Raw genomic sequence first — 17,669 nt, 5'->3', positions numbered from 1 at the left:
TTGGCATTGTCTAACCAGCCACAGTTACTTGTGCAGGCACCTTGCATCTGGGAGGTATCCTGATCCGTGCGGAATTTCAGCCGGCAGCCGGCCACTCCGGGCCACCAGGCCCTCGATAAGAACCATGGCGTTTCCCCAGTGAAACAAAACTCACCAAGCCAGGTTCCTGATGTCAGTTTGCAGGAGGCACTTGGCACTGTCAAACCTGCCACAGTTGCCTGTGGGGGCACCTTTCATCTGGGAGGTATCCTGATCGGTACGGAATTTCAGCAGGCAGCCGGCCTCTCCGGGCCACCGGGCCCTGGACACGAACGATGGCCTTTCCTCAGAGAAACAAAACTCACACGGCCAGGTTCCTGATGTCAGTTTGCAGGAGGCACTTGGCACTGTCAAACCAGCCACAGTTGCCTGTGGGGGCACCTTGCATCTCGGCGGCATCCTGATCCGTTCAGAATTTCAGCAAGCAGCTGGCCTCTCCGGGCCACAGGGCCCTGGCTATGAGCCATGGCCTTTCCCCAGAGAGACAAAACTCACCAGGCCAGGTTCCTGATGTCAGTTTGCAGGAGGCACTTGGCACTGTCAAACCAGCCACAGTTGCCTGTGGGGGCATCTTGCATCTCGGCGGCATCCTGATCCGTACGGAATTTCAGCAGGCAGCCGGCCACTCCGGGCCACCGGGCCCTGGCTATGAGCCATGGCCTTTCCCCAGAGAAACAAAACTCACCAGGCCAGGTTCCTGATGTCAGTTGGCAGGAGGCACGTGACACTGTCAAAGCAGCCACAGTCGCCTGTGGGGGCACCTTTCATCTGGGAGGTATCCTGATCCGTACGGAATTTCAGCAGGCAGCCGGCCACTCCGGGCCACCGGGCCCTGGACATGAACGATGGCCTTTCCCCTGAGAAACAAAACTCACCAGGCCAGGTTCCTGATGTCAGTTTGCAGGAGGCACTTGCCACTGTCAAACCAGCCACAGTTGCCTGTGGGGGCACCTTGCATCTCGGCGGCATCCTGATCCGTACGGAATTTCAGCAAGCAGCTGGCATCTCCGGGGCACCGGGCCCTGGACAAGAACGATGGCCTTTCCCGAGAGAAACAAAACTCACCAGGCCAGGTTCCTGATGTCAGTTTGCAGGAGGCACTTGGCACTGTCAAACCAGCCACAGTTGCCTGTGGGGGAACCTTGCATCTGGGAGGTATCCTGATCGGTGCGGAATTTCAGCAGGCAGCCAGCCACTCCGGGCCACCAGGCCCTGGATATGAACCATGGCCTTTCCCCTGAGAAACAAAACTCACCAGGCCAGGATCCTGATGTCAGTTTGCAGGAGGCACTTGGCACTGTCAAAGCAGCCACAGTTGCCTGTGGGGGCACCTTGCATCTGGGGGGAATCCTGATCCGTGCGGAATTTCAGCAGGCAGCCGGCCACTCCGGGCCACTAGGCCCTGGACACGAACGATGGCCTTTCCCCAGAGAAACAAAACTCACCAGGCCAGGTTCCTGATGTCAGTTTGCAGGAGGCACTTGGCACTGTCAAAGCAGCCACAGTTGCCTGTGGGGGCACCTTTCATCTGGGAGGTGTCCTGATCGGTACGGAATTTCAGCAGGCAGCCGGACACTCAGGGCCACCCGGACCTGGAGCTGAACCGTGGCCTTTCCCCAGAGAAACCAAAGTCACAAGGCCAGGCTCCTGACATCAGTTTGCAGGAGGCACTTGGCACTGTCAAACCAGCCGCAGCAGCTTGTGCGGGCACCAGGCATCTGGGAGGCATACTGATCCATTGGGAATTTCAGCAGGCAGCGGGCCACTCCGGGGCACCAAGCCCTGGAGATGAACGGTGGCCTTTCCCCAGAGAAACAAAAGTCACGAGGCCAGGCTGCTGCTATCAGTTTGCAGGAGGCACTTGGCATTGTCAAACCCGCCACAGTTGCCTGTGGGGGCACCTTGCATCTGAGAGGCATCCTGATTTGTTCGGAATTTAAGCAGTCAGCCAGTCACTCCAGGCCACCAAGCCCTGGACAGGAACGATGGCCTTTCCCCAGAGAAACAAAATTCCTCAGGCCAGGTTCCTGATGTCAATTTGCAGGAGGCACTTGGCACTGTCAAACCAGCCACAGTTGCCTGTGGGGGCACCTTGCATCTGGGGGGTATCCTGATCCGTGCGGAATTTCAGGAGGCAGCCGGCCTCTCCGGGGCACCGGCACCTGGACACGAACGATGGCCTTTCCCCAGGGAAACAAAATTCCTCAGGCCAGGTTCCTGATGTCAGTTTGCAGGAGGCACTTGGCACTTTCAACCAATCCACAGTTGCCTGTGGTGACACCTTGCATCTGGGATGCATCCTGATCCCTTCGGAATTTCAGTAGATAACCGGGCACTCAGGGCCACCGGGACCTGGAGAAGAGCTATGGCCTTTCCCCAGAGAAACAAAAGTCTCCAGGCCTGTTTCCTGATGTCAGTTTGCAGGAGGCACTTGGCACTGTCAAACCAGCCATAGTTGCCTGTGGGGCACCTGGCATCTGGAAGGCATCCTGATCAGTTCGGAATTTCAGCCGATCCCCGAACTCTCAGGGCCACCGGGACCTGGACACAAACGATGGCCTTTCCCCAGAGTAACAAAGCTCACCAGGCCAGGCTCCTGATGTCAGTTTGCAGGGGGCACTTGGCACTGTCAAACCAGCCACAGTTGTCTGTGGGGGCTCCTTGCATCTGGCAGGCATCATGATCCGTGCGGAATTTCTGCCAATCCCCAGACACTCAGGGCCACCCGGACCTGGAGCTGAACGGTGGCCTTTCCCCAGGGAAACAAAAGTCACGAAGCCAGGCTCCTGATATCAGTTTGCAGGTGGCACTTGGCATTGTCTAACCAGCCACAGTTACTTGTGCAGGCACCTTGCATCTGGGAGGTATCCTGATCCGTGCGGAATTTCAGCCGGCAGCCGGCCACTCCGGGCCACCAGGCCCTCGATAAGAACCATGGCGTTTCCCCAGTGAAACAAAACTCACCAAGCCAGGTTCCTGATGTCAGTTTGCAGGAGGCACTTGGCACTGTCAAACCTGCCACAGTTGCCTGTGGGGGCACCTTTCATCTGGGAGGTATCCTGATCGGTACGGAATTTCAGCAGGCAGCCGGCCTCTCCGGGCCACCGGGCCCTGGACACGAACGATGGCCTTTCCTCAGAGAAACAAAACTCACACGGCCAGGTTCCTGATGTCAGTTTGCAGGAGGCACTTGGCACTGTCAAACCAGCCACAGTTGCCTGTGGGGGCACCTTGCATCTCGGCGGCATCCTGATCCGTTCAGAATTTCAGCAAGCAGCTGGCCTCTCCGGGCCACAGGGCCCTGGCTATGAGCCATGGCCTTTCCCCAGAGAGACAAAACTCACCAGGCCAGGTTCCTGATGTCAGTTTGCAGGAGGCACTTGGCACTGTCAAACCAGCCACAGTTGCCTGTGGGGGCATCTTGCATCTCGGCGGCATCCTGATCCGTACGGAATTTCAGCAGGCAGCCGGCCACTCCGGGCCACCGGGCCCTGGCTATGAGCCATGGCCTTTCCCCAGAGAAACAAAACTCACCAGGCCAGGTTCCTGATGTCAGTTGGCAGGAGGCACGTGACACTGTCAAAGCAGCCACAGTCGCCTGTGGGGGCACCTTTCATCTGGGAGGTATCCTGATCCGTACGGAATTTCAGCAGGCAGCCGGCCACTCCGGGCCACCGGGCCCTGGACATGAACGATGGCCTTTCCCCTGAGAAACAAAACTCACCAGGCCAGGTTCCTGATGTCAGTTTGCAGGAGGCACTTGCCACTGTCAAACCAGCCACAGTTGCCTGTGGGGGCACCTTGCATCTCGGCGGCATCCTGATCCGTACGGAATTTCAGCAAGCAGCTGGCATCTCCGGGGCACCGGGCCCTGGACAAGAACGATGGCCTTTCCCGAGAGAAACAAAACTCACCAGGCCAGGTTCCTGATGTCAGTTTGCAGGAGGCACTTGGCACTGTCAAACCAGCCACAGTTGCCTGTGGGGGAACCTTGCATCTGGGAGGTATCCTGATCGGTGCGGAATTTCAGCAGGCAGCCAGCCACTCCGGGCCACCAGGCCCTGGATATGAACCATGGCCTTTCCCCTGAGAAACAAAACTCACCAGGCCAGGATCCTGATGTCAGTTTGCAGGAGGCACTTGGCACTGTCAAAGCAGCCACAGTTGCCTGTGGGGGCACCTTGCATCTGGGGGGAATCCTGATCCGTGCGGAATTTCAGCAGGCAGCCGGCCACTCCGGGCCACTAGGCCCTGGACACGAACGATGGCCTTTCCCCAGAGAAACAAAACTCACCAGGCCAGGTTCCTGATGTCAGTTTGCAGGAGGCACTTGGCACTGTCAAAGCAGCCACAGTTGCCTGTGGGGGCACCTTTCATCTGGGAGGTGTCCTGATCGGTACGGAATTTCAGCAGGCAGCCGGACACTCAGGGCCACCCGGACCTGGAGCTGAACCGTGGCCTTTCCCCAGAGAAACCAAAGTCACAAGGCCAGGCTCCTGACGTCAGTTTGCAGGCGGCACTTGGCACTGTCAAACCAGCCGCAGCAGCTTGTGCGGGCACCAGGCATCTGGGAGGCATACTGATCCATTGGGAATTTCAGCAGGCAGCGGGCCACTCCGGGGCACCAAGCCCTGGAGATGAACGGTGGCCTTTCCCCAGAGAAACAAAAGTCACGAGGCCAGGCTGCTGCTATCAGTTTGCAGGAGGCACTTGGCATTGTCAAACCCGCCACAGTTGCCTGTGGGGGCACCTTGCATCTGAGAGGCATCCTGATTTGTTCGGAATTTAAGCAGTCAGCCAGTCACTCCAGGCCACCAAGCCCTGGACAGGAACGATGGCCTTTCCCCAGAGAAACAAAATTCCTCAGGCCAGGTTCCTGATGTCAATTTGCAGGAGGCACTTGGCACTGTCAAACCAGCCACAGTTGCCTGTGGGGGCACCTTGCATCTGGGGGGTATCCTGATCCGTGCGGAATTTCAGGAGGCAGCCGGCCTCTCCGGGGCACCGGCACCTGGACACGAACGATGGCCTTTCCCCAGGGAAACAAAATTCCTCAGGCCAGGTTCCTGATGTCAGTTTGCAGGAGGCACTTGGCACTTTCAACCAATCCACAGTTGCCTGTGGTGACACCTTGCATCTGGGATGCATCCTGATCCCTTCGGAATTTCAGTAGATAACCGGGCACTCAGGGCCACCGGGACCTGGAGAAGAGCTATGGCCTTTCCCCAGAGAAACAAAAGTCTCCAGGCCTGTTTCCTGATGTCAGTTTGCAGGAGGCACTTGGCACTGTCAAACCAGCCATAGTTGCCTGTGGGGCACCTGGCATCTGGAAGGCATCCTGATCAGTTCGGAATTTCAGCCGATCCCCGAACTCTCAGGGCCACCGGGACCTGGACACAAACGATGGCCTTTCCCCAGAGTAACAAAGCTCACCAGGCCAGGCTCCTGATGTCAGTTTGCAGGGGGCACTTGGCACTGTCAAACCAGCCACAGTTGTCTGTGGGGGCTCCTTGCATCTGGCAGGCATCATGATCCGTGCGGAATTTCAGCAGGCAGCCGGCCTCTCCGGGCCACCGGGCCCTGGACACGAACGATGGCCTTTCCTCAGAGAAACAAAACTCACACGGCCAGGTTCCTGATGTCAGTTTGCAGGTGGCACTTGGCATTGTCTAACCAGCCACAGTTACTTGTGCAGGCACCTTGCATCTGGGAGGTATCCTGATCCGTGCGGAATTTCAGCCGGCAGCCGGCCACTCCGATCCACTGGGCCCAGTACAAGAACCATGGCCTTTCCACAGAGAAACAAAACTCGCCAGGCCAGGTTCCTGATGTCTGTTTGCAGGAGGCACTTGGCAATGTCAAACCAGCCACAGTTGCCTGTGGGGGCACCTTGCATCTGGGAGGTATCCTGATCGGTACGGAATTTCAGCAGGCAGCCGGCCTCTCCGGGCCACCGGGCCCTGGACACGAACGATGGCCTTTCCTCAGAGAAACAAAACTCACACGGCCAGGTTCCTGATGTCAGTTTGCAGGAGGCACTTGGCACTGTCAAACCAGCCACAGTTGCCTGTGGGGGCACCTTGCATCTCGGCGGCATCCTGATCCGTTCAGAATTTCAGCAAGCAGCTGGCCTCTCCGGGCCACAGGGCCCTGGCTATGAGCCATGGCCTTTCCCCAGAGAGACAAAACTCACCAGGCCAGGTTCCTGATGTCAGTTTGCAGGAGGCACTTGGCACTGTCAAAACAGCCACAGTTGCCTGTGGGGGCATCTTGCATCTCGGCGGCATCCTGATCCGTACGGAATTTCAGCAGGCAGCCGGCCACTCCGGGCCACCGGGCCCTGGCTATGAGCCATGGCCTTTCCCCAGAGAAACAAAACTCACCAGGCCAGGTTCCTGATGTCAGTTGGCAGGAGGCACGTGACACTGTCAAAGTAGCCACAGTCGCCTGTGGGGGCACCTTTCATCTGGGAGGTATCCTGATCCGTACGGAATTTCAGCAGGCAGCCGGCCACTCCGGGCCACCGGGCCCTGGACACGAACGATGGCCTTTCCCCTGAGAAACAAAACTCACCAGGCCAGGTTCCTGATGTCAGTTTGCAGGAGGCACTTGCCACTGTCAAACCAGCCACAGTTGCCTGTGGGGGCACCTTGCATCTCGGCGGCATCCTGATCCGTACGGAATTTCAGCAAGCAGCTGGCATCTCCGGGGCACCGGGCCCTGGACAAGAACGATGGCCTTTCCCGAGAGAAACAAAACTCACCAGGCCAGGTTCCTGATGTCAGTTTGCAGGAGGCACTTGGCACTGTCAAAGCAGCCACAGTTGCCTGTGGGGGAACCTTGCATCTGGGAGGTATCCTGATCGGTGCGGAATTTCAGCAGGCATCCGGCCACTCCGGGCCACCAGGCCCTGGATACGAACCATGGCCTTTCCCCAGAGAAACAAAACTCACCAGGCCAGGTTCCTGATGTCAGTTTGCAGGAGGCACTTGGCACTGTCAAACCAGCCACAGTTGCCTGTGGGGGCACCTTGCATCTCGGCGGCATCCTGATCCGTACGGAATTTCAGCAAGCAGCTGGCATCTCCGGGGCACCGGGCCCTGGACACGAACGATGGCCTTTCCCCAGAGAAACAAAACTCACCAGGCCAGGTTCCTGATGTCAGTTTGCAGGAGGCACTTGGCACTGTCAAACCAGCCACAGTTGCCTGTGGGGGCACCTTGCATCTGGGAGGTATCCTGATCCGTGTGGAATTTCAGCAGAAAGCCGGCCACTCCGGGCCACCGGGCCCTGGATATGAGCCATGGCCTTTCCCCAGAGAAGCAAAACTCACCAGGCCGGGTTCCTGATGTCAGTTTGCAGGAGGCACTTGGCACTGTCAAACCAGCCACAGTTGCCTGTGGGGGAACCTTTCATCTCGGCGGCATCCTGATCCGTGCGCAATTTCAGCAGGCAGCCGGCCACTCCGGGCCACCGGGCTCTGGACATGAACCATCGCCTTTCCCCAGCGAAACAAAACTCACCAGGCCAGGGTCCTCATGTCAGTTTGCAGGAGGCACTTGGCACTGTCAAACCAGCCACAGTTGCCTGTGGGGGCACCTTGCATCTCGGCGGCATCCTGATCCGTTCGGAATTTCAGCAAGCAGCTGGCCTCTCCGGGCCACAGGGCCCGGGCTATGAGCCATGGCCTTTCCCCAGAGAGACAAAACTCACCAGGCCAGGTTCCTGATGTCAGTTTGCAGGAGGCACTTGGCACTGTCAAACCAGCCACAGTTGCCTGTGGGGGCACCTTGCATCTCGGCGACATCCTGATCCGTACGGAGTTTCAGCAGGCAGCCGGCCACTCCGGGCCACCGGGCCCTGGCTATGAGCCATGGCCTTTCCCCAGAGAAACAAAACTCACCAGGCCAGGTTCCTGATGTCAGTTTGCAGGAGGCACGTGACACTGTCAAAGCAGCCACAGTCGCCTGTGGGGGCACCTTTCATCTGGGAGGTATCCTGATCCGTACGGAATTTCAGCAGGCAGCCGGCCACTCCGGGTCACTGGGCCCTGGACACGAACGATGGCCTTTCCCCTGAGAAACAAAACTCACCCGGCCAGGTTCCTGATGTCAGTTTGCAGGAGGCACTTGGCACTGTCAAACCAGCCACAGTTGCCTGTGGGGGCACCTTGCATCTGGGAGGTATCCTGATCCGTGCGGAATTTCAGCAGGCAGCCGGCCACTCCGGGCCACCGGGCCCTGGCTATGAGCCATGGCCTTCCCCCAGAGAAACAAAACTCACCAGGCCAGGTTCCTGATGTCAGTTTGCAGGAGGCACTGGGCACTGTCAAACCAGCCACAGTTGCCTGTGGGGGCACCTTGCCTCTGGGCGGCATCCTGATCCGTGCGGAATTTCAGCAGGCAGCCGGCCACTCCGGGCCACTGGGCCCTGGCTATGAGCCATGGCCTTTCCCCAGAGAAACAAAACTCACCAGGCCAGGGTCCTGATGTCAGTTTTCTGGAGGCACTGGGCACTGTCAAACCAGCCACAGTTGCCTATGGGGGCACCTTGCATCTCGGCGGCATCCTGATCCGTACGGAATTTCAGCAAGCAGCTGGCCTCTCCGGGGCTCCGGGCCCAGGACACGAACGATGGCCTTTCCCCAGAGAAACAAAACTCACCAGGCCAGGTTCCTGATGTCAGTTTGCAGGAGGCACTTGGCACTGTCAAACCAGCCACAGTTGCCTGTGGGGGCACCTTGCATTTCGGCGGCATTCTAATCCGTGCAGAATTTCAGCAGGCATCCGGCCACTCCGGGCCACCGGGCTCTGGACATGAACCATGGCCTTTCCCCAGTGAAACAAAACTCACCAGGCCAGGTTCCTGATGTCAGTTTGCAGGAGGCACTTGGCACTGTCAAACCAGCCACAGTTGCCTGTGGGGGCACCTTGCATCTCGGCGGCATCCTGATCCGTACGGAATTTCAGCGAGCAGCTGGCCTCTCCGGGGCACCGGGCCCTGGACACGAACGATGGCCTTTCCCCAGAGAAACAAAACTCACACGGCCAGGTTCCTGATGTCAGTTTTCTGGAGGCACTTGGCACTGTCAAACCAGCCACAGTTGCCTGTGGGGGCACCTTGCATCTCGGCGGCATCCTGATCCGTACGGAATTTCAGCAAGCAGCCGGCCACTCCGGGCCACTGGGCCCTGGCTATGAGCCATGGCCTTTCCCCAGAGAAACAAAACTCACCAGGCCAGGGTCCTGATGTCAGTTTTCAGGAGGCACTGGGCACTGTCAAACCAGCCACAGTTGCCTATGGGGGCACCTTGCATCTCGGCGGCATCCTGATCCGTACGGAATTTCAGCAAGCAGCTGGCCTCTCCGGGGCACCAGGCCCAGGACAAGAACGATGGCCTTTCCCCAGAGAAACAAAACTCACCAGGCCAGGTTCCTGATGTCAGTTTGCAGGAGGCACTTGGCACTGTCAAACCAGCCACAGTTGCCTGTGGGGGCACCTTGCATCTGGGGGGTATCCTGATCCGTGCGGAATTTCAGGAGGCAGCCGGCCTCTCCGGGGCACCGGCACCTGGACACGAACGATGGCCTTTCCCCAGGGAAACAAAATTCCTCAGGCCAGGTTCCTGATGTCAGTTTGCAGGAGGCACTTGGCACTTTCAACCAATCCACAGTTGCCTGTGGTGACACCTTGCATCTGGGATGCATCCTGATCCCTTCGGAATTTCAGTAGATAACCGGGCACTCAGGGCCACCGGGACCTGGAGAAGAGCTATGGCCTTTCCCCAGAGAAACAAAAGTCTCCAGGCCTGTTTCCTGATGTCAGTTTGCAGGAGGCACTTGGCACTGTCAAACCAGCCATAGTTGCCTGTGGGGCACCTGGCATCTGGAAGGCATCCTGATCAGTTCGGAATTTCAGCCGATCCCCGAACTCTCAGGGCCACCGGGACCTGGACACAAACGATGGCCTTTCCCCAGAGTAACAAAGCTCACCAGGCCAGGCTCCTGATGTCAGTTTGCAGGGGGCACTTGGCACTGTCAAACCAGCCACAGTTGTCTGTGGGGGCTCCTTGCATCTGGCAGGCATCATGATCCGTGCGGAATTTCAGCAGGCAGCCGGCCTCTCCGGGCCACCGGGCCCTGGACACGAACGATGGCCTTTCCTCAGAGAAACAAAACTCACACGGCCAGGTTCCTGATGTCAGTTTGCAGGTGGCACTTGGCATTGTCTAACCAGCCACAGTTACTTGTGCAGGCACCTTGCATCTGGGAGGTATCCTGATCCGTGCGGAATTTCAGCCGGCAGCCGGCCACTCCGATCCACTGGGCCCAGTACAAGAACCATGGCCTTTCCACAGAGAAACAAAACTCGCCAGGCCAGGTTCCTGATGTCTGTTTGCAGGAGGCACTTGGCAATGTCAAACCAGCCACAGTTGCCTGTGGGGGCACCTTGCATCTGGGAGGTATCATGATCCGTGCGGAATTTCAGCCGGCAGCCGGCCACTCCGGGCCACCAGGCCCTCGATAAGAACCATGGCCTTTCCCCAGTGAAACAAAACTCACCAAGCCAGGTTCCTGATGTCAGTTTGCAGGAGGCACTTGGCACTGTCAAACCTGCCACAGTTGCCTGTGGGGGAACCTTGCATCTGGGAGGTATCCTGATCGGTACGGAATTTCAGCAGGCAGCCGGCCTCTCCGGGCCACCGGGCCCTGGACACGAACGATGGCCTTTCCTCAGAGAAACAAAACTCACACGGCCAGGTTCCTGATGTCAGTTTGCAGGAGGCACTTGGCACTGTCAAACCAGCCACAGTTGCCTGTGGGGGCACCTTGCATCTCGGCGGCATCCTGATCCGTTCAGAATTTCAGCAAGCAGCTGGCCTCTCCGGGCCACAGGGCCCTGGCTATGAGCCATGGCCTTTCCCCAGAGAGACAAAACTCACCAGGCCAGGTTCCTGATGTCAGTTTGCAGGAGGCACTTGGCACTGTCAAAACAGCCACAGTTGCCTGTGGGGGCATCTTGCATCTCGGCGGCATCCTGATCCGTACGGAATTTCAGCAGGCAGCCGGCCACTCCGGGCCACCGGGCCCTGGCTATGAGCCATGGCCTTTCCCCAGAGAAACAAAACTCACCAGGCCAGGTTCCTGATGTCAGTTGGCAGGAGGCACGTGACACTGTCAAAGCAGCCACAGTCGCCTGTGGGGGCACCTTTCATCTGGGAGGTATCCTGATCCGTACGGAATTTCAGCAGGCAGCCGGCCACTCCGGGCCACCGGGCCCTGGACACGAACGATGGCCTTTCCCCTGAGAAACAAAACTCACCAGGCCAGGTTCCTGATGTCAGTTTGCAGGAGGCACTTGCCACTGTCAAACCAGCCACAGTTGCCTGTGGGGGCACCTTGCATCTCGGCGGCATCCTGATCCGTACGGAATTTCAGCAAGCAGCTGGCATCTCCGGGGCACCGGGCCCTGGACAAGAACGATGGCCTTTCCCGAGAGAAACAAAACTCACCAGGCCAGGTTCCTGATGTCAGTTTGCAGGAGGCACTTGGCACTGTCAAAGCAGCCACAGTTGCCTGTGGGGGAACCTTGCATCTGGGAGGTATCCTGATCGGTGCGGAATTTCAGCAGGCATCCGGCCACTCCGGGCCACCAGGCCCTGGATATGAACCATGGCCTTTCCCCAGAGAAACAAAACTCACCAGGCCAGGTTCCTGATGTCAGTTTGCAGGAGGCACTTGGCACTGTCAAACCAGCCACAGTTGCCTGTGGGGGCACCTTGCATCTCGGCGGCATCCTGATCCGTACGGAATTTCAGCAAGCAGCTGGCATCTCCGGGGCACCGGGCCCTGGACACGAACGATGGCCTTTCCCCAGAGAAACAAAACTCACCAGGCCAGGTTCCTGATGTCAGTTTGCAGGAGGCACTTGGCACTGTCAAACCAGCCACAGTTGCCTGTGGGGGCACCTTGCATCTGGGAGGTATCCTGATCCGTGTGGAATTTCAGCAGAAAGCCGGCCACTCCGGGCCACCGGGCCCTGGATATGAGCCATGGCCTTTCCCCAGAGAAGCAAAACTCACCAGGCCGGGTTCCTGATGTCAGTTTGCAGGAGGCACTTGGCACTGTCAAACCAGCCACAGTTGCCTGTGGGGGAACCTTTCATCTCGGCGGCATCCTGATCCGTGCGCAATTTCAGCAGGCAGCCGGCCACTCCGGGCCACCGGGCTCTGGACATGAACCATCGCCTTTCCCCAGCGAAACAAAACTCACCAGGCCAGGGTCCTCATGTCAGTTTGCAGGAGGCACTTGGCACTGTCAAACCAGCCACAGTTGCCTGTGGGGGCACCTTGCATCTCGGCGGCATCCTGATCCGTTCGGAATTTCAGCAAGCAGCTGGCCTCTCCGGGCCACAGGGCCCGGGCTATGAGCCATGGCCTTTCCCCAGAGAGACAAAACTCACCAGGCCAGGTTCCTGATGTCAGTTTGCAGGAGGCACTTGGCACTGTCAAACCAGCCACAGTTGCCTGTGGGGGCACCTTGCATCTCGGCGACATCCTGATCCGTACGGAGTTTCAGCAGGCAGCCGGCCACTCCGGGCCACCGGGCCCTGGCTATGAGCCATGGCCTTTCCCCAGAGAAACAAAACTCACCCGGCCAGGTTCCTGATGTCAGTTTGCAGGAGGCACGTGACACTGTCAAAGCAGCCACAGTCGCCTGTGGGGGCACCTTGCATCTGGGAGGTATCCTGATCCGTACGGAGTTTCAGCAGGCAGCCGGCCACTCCGGGTCACCGGGCCCTGGACACGAACGATGGCCTTTCCCCTGAGAAACAAAACTCACCCGGCCAGGTTCCTGATGTCAGTTTGCAGGAGGCACTTGGCACTGTCAAACCAGCCACAGTTGCCTGTGGGGGCACCTTGCATCTGGGAGGTATCCTGATCCGTGCGGAATTTCAGCAGGCAGCCGGCCACTCCGGGCCACCGGGCCCTGGCTATGAGCCATGGCCTTCCCCCAGAGAAACAAAACTCACCAGGCCAGGTTCCTGATGTCAGTTTGCAGGAGGCACTGGGCACTGTCAAACCAGCCACAGTTGCCTGTGGGGGCACCTTGCCTCTGGGCGGCATCCTGATCCGTGCGGAATTTCAGCAGGCAGCCGGCCACTCCGGGCCACTGGGCCCTGGCTATGAGCCATGGCCTTTCCCCAGAGAAACAAAACTCACCAGGCCAGGGTCCTGATGTCAGTTTTCTGGAGGCACTGGGCACTGTCAAACCAGCCACAGTTGCCTATGGGGGCACCTTGCATCTCGGCGGCATCCTGATCCGTACGGAATTTCAGCAAGCAGCTGGCCTCTCCGGGGCTCCGGGCCCAGGACACGAACGATGGCCTTTCCCCAGAGAAACAAAACTCACCAGGCCAGGTTCCTGATGTCAGTTTGCAGGAGGCACTTGGCACTGTCAAACCAGCCACAGTTGCCTGTGGGGGCACCTTGCATTTCGGCGGCATTCTAATCCGTGCAGAATTTCAGCAGGCATCCGGCCACTCCGGGCCACCGGGCTCTGGACATGAACCATGGCCTTTCCCCAGTGAAACAAAACTCACCAGGCCAGGTTCCTGATGTCAGTTTGCAGGAGGCACTTGGCACTGTCAAACCAGCCACAGTTGCCTGTGGGGGCACCTTGCATCTCGGCGGCATCCTGATCCGTACGGAATTTCAGCGAGCAGCTGGCCTCTCCGGGGCACCGGGCCCTGGACACGAACGATGGCCTTTCCCCAGAGAAACAAAACTCACACGGCCAGGTTCCTGATGTCAGTTTTCTGGAGGCACTTGGCACTGTCAAACCAGCCACAGTTGCCTGTGGGGGCACCTTGCATCTCGGCGGCATCCTGATCCGTACGGAATTTCAGCAAGCAGCTGGCCACTCCGGGCCACTGGGCCCTGGCTATGAGCCATGGCCTTTCCCCAGAGAAACAAAACTCACCAGGCCAGGGTCCTGATGTCAGTTTTCAGGAGGCACTGGGCACTGTCAAACCAGCCACAGTTGCCTATGGGGGCACCTTGCATCTCGGCGGCATCCTGATCCGTACGGAATTTCAGCAAGCAGCTGGCCTCTCCGGGGCACCAGGCCCAGGACAAGAACGATGGCCTTTCCCCAGAGAAACAAAACTCACCAGGCCAGGTTCCTGATGTCAGTTTGCAGGAGGCACTTGGCACTGTCAAACCAGCCACAGTTGCCTGTGGGGGCACCTTGCATTTCGGCGGCATCCTAATCCGTGCAGAATTTCAGCAGGCATCCGGCCACTCCGGGCCACCGGGCTCTGGACATGAACCATGGCCTTTCCCCAGCGAAACAAAACTCACCAGGCCAGGTTCCTGATGTCAGTTTGCAGGAGGCACTTGGCACTGTCAAAACAGCCACAGTTGCCTGTGGGGGCATCTTGCATCTCGGCGGCATCCTGATCCGTACGGAATTTCAGCAGGCAGCCGGCCACTCCGGGCCACCGGGCCCTGGCTATGAGCCATGGCCTTTCCCCAGAGAAACAAAACTCACCAGGCCAGGTTCCTGATGTCAGTTGGCAGGAGGCACGTGACACTGTCAAAGCAGCCACAGTCGCCTGTGGGGGCACCTTTCATCTGGGAGGTATCCTGATCCGTACGGAATTTCAGCAGGCAGCCGGCCACTCCGGGCCACCGGGCCCTGGACACGAACGATGGCCTTTCCCCTGAGAAACAAAACTCACCAGGCCAGGTTCCTGATGTCAGTTTGCAGGAGGCACTTGCCACTGTCAAACCAGCCACAGTTGCCTGTGGGGGCACCTTGCATCTCGGCGGCATCCTGATCCGTACGGAATTTCAGCAAGCAGCTGGCATCTCCGGGGCACCGGGCCCTGGACAAGAACGATGGCCTTTCCCGAGAGAAACAAAACTCACCAGGCCAGGTTCCTGATGTCAGTTTGCAGGAGGCACTTGGCACTGTCAAAGCAGCCACAGTTGCCTGTGGGGGAACCTTGCATCTGGGAGGTATCCTGATCGGTGCGGAATTTCAGCAGGCATCCGGCCACTCCGGGCCACCAGGCCCTGGATATGAACCATGGCCTTTCCCCAGAGAAACAAAACTCACCAGGCCAGGTTCCTGATGTCAGTTTGCAGGAGGCACTTGGCACTGTCAAACCAGCCACAGTTGCCTGTGGGGGCACCTTGCATCTCGGCGGCATCCTGATCCGTACGGAATTTCAGCAAGCAGCTGGCATCTCCGGGGCACCGGGCCCTGGACACGAACGATGGCCTTTCCCCAGAGAAACAAAACTCACCAGGCCAGGTTCCTGATGTCAGTTTGCAGGAGGCACTTGGCACTGTCAAACCAGCCACAGTTGCCTGTGGGGGCACCTTGCATCTGGGAGGTATCCTGATCCGTGTGGAATTTCAGCAGAAAGCCGGCCACTCCGGGCCACCGGGCCCTGGATATGAGCCATGGCCTTTCCCCAGAGAAGCAAAACTCACCAGGCCGGGTTCCTGATGTCAGTTTGCAGGAGGCACTTGGCACTGTCAAACCAGCCACAGTTGCCTGTGGGGGAACCTTTCATCTCGGCGGCATCCTGATCCGTGCGCAATTTCAGCAGGCAGCCGGCCACTCCGGGCCACCGGGCTCTGGACATGAACCATCGCCTTTCCCCAGCGAAACAAAACTCACCAGGCCAGGGTCCTCATGTCAGTTTGCAGGAGGCACTTGGCACTGTCAAACCAGCCACAGTTGCCTGTGGGGGCACCTTGCATCTCGGCGGCATCCTGATCCGTTCGGAATTTCAGCAAGCAGCTGGCCTCTCCGGGCCACAGGGCCCGGGCTATGAGCCATGGCCTTTCCCCAGAGAGACAAAACTCACCAGGCCAGGTTCCTGATGTCAGTTTGCAGGAGGCACTTGGCACTGTCAAACCAGCCACAGTTGCCTGTGGGGGCACCTTGCATCTCGGCGACATCCTGATCCGTACGGAGTTTCAGCAGGCAGCCGGCCACTCCGGGCCACCGGGCCCTGGCTATGAGCCATGGCCTTTCCCCAGAGAAACAAAACTCACCAGGCCAGGTTCCTGATGTCAGTTTGCAGGAGGCACGTGACACTGTCAAAGCAGCCACAGTCGCCTGTGGGGGCACCTTTCATCTGGGAGGTATCCTGATCCGTACGGAATTTCAGCAGGCAGCCGGCCACTCCGGGTCACCGGGCCCTGGACACGAACGATGGCCTTTCCCCTGAGAAACAAAACTCACCCGGCCAGGTTCCTGATGTCAGTTTGCAGGAGGCACTTGGCACTGTCAAACCAGCCACAGTTGCCTGTGGGGGCACCTTGCATCTGGGAGGTATCCTGATCCGTGCGGAATTTCAGCAGGCAGCCGGCCACTCCGGGCCACCGGGCCCTGGCTATGAGCCATGGCCTTCCCCCAGAGAAACAAAACTCACCAGGCCAGGTTCCTGATGTCAGTTTGCAGGAGGCACTGGGCACTGTCAAACCAGCCACAGTTGCCTGTGGGGGCACCTTGCCTCTGGGCGGCATCCTGATCCGTGCGGAATTTCAGCAGGCAGCCGGCCACTCCGGGCCACTGGGCCCTGGCTATGAGCCATGGCCTTTCCCCAGAGAAACAAAACTCACCAGGCCAGGGTCCTGATGTCAGTTTTCTGGAGGCACTGGGCACTGTCAAACCAGCCACAGTTGCCTATGGGGGCACCTTGCATCTCGGCGGCATCCTGATCCGTACGGAATTTCAGCAAGCCGCTGGCCTCTCCGGGGCTCCGGGCCCAGGACACGAACGATGGCCTTTCCCCAGAGAAACAAAACTCACCAGGCCAGGTTCCTGATGTCAGTTTGCAGGAGGCACTTGGCACTGTCAAACCAGCCACAGTTGCCTGTGGGGGCACCTTGCATTTCGGCGGCATTCTAATCCGTGCAGAATTTCAGCAGGCATCCGGCCACTCCGGGCCACCGGGCTCTGGACATGAACCATGGCCTTTCCCCAGTGAAACAAAACTCACCAGGCCAGGTTCCTGATGTCAGTTTGCAGGAGGCACTTGGCACTGTCAAACCAGCCACAGTTGCCTGTGGGGGCACCTTGCATCTCGGCGGCATCCTGATCCGTACGGAATTTCAGCGAGCAGCTGGCCTCTCCGGGGCACCGGGCCCTGGACACGAACGATGGCCTTTCCCCAGAGAAACAAAACTCACACGGCCAGGTTCCTGATGTCAGTTTTCTGGAGGCACTTGGCACTGTCAAACCAGCCACAGTTGCCTGTGGGGGCACCTTGCATCTCGGCGGCATCCTGATCCGTACGGAATTTCAGCAAGCAGCTGGCCACTCCGGGCCACTGGGCCCTGGCTATGAGCCATGGCCTTTCCCCAGAGAAACAAAACTCACCAGGCCAGGGTCCTGATGTCAGTTTTCAGGAGGCACTGGGCACTGTCAAACCAGCCACAGTTGCCTATGGGGGCACCTTGCATCTCGGCGGCATCCTGATCCGTACGGAATTTCAGCAAGCAGCTGGCCTCTCCGGGGCACCAGGCCCAGGACAAGAACGATGGCCTTTCCCCAGAGAAACAAAACTCACCAGGCCAGGTTCCTGATGTCAGTTTGCAGGAGGCACTT

Source organism: Passer domesticus, chromosome W, assembly GCF_036417665.1.
Source record: "Passer domesticus isolate bPasDom1 chromosome W, bPasDom1.hap1, whole genome shotgun sequence".
Classification (NCBI taxonomy): domain Eukaryota; kingdom Metazoa; phylum Chordata; class Aves; order Passeriformes; family Passeridae; genus Passer; species Passer domesticus.
This window is presented reverse-complemented; position numbering follows the sequence as displayed.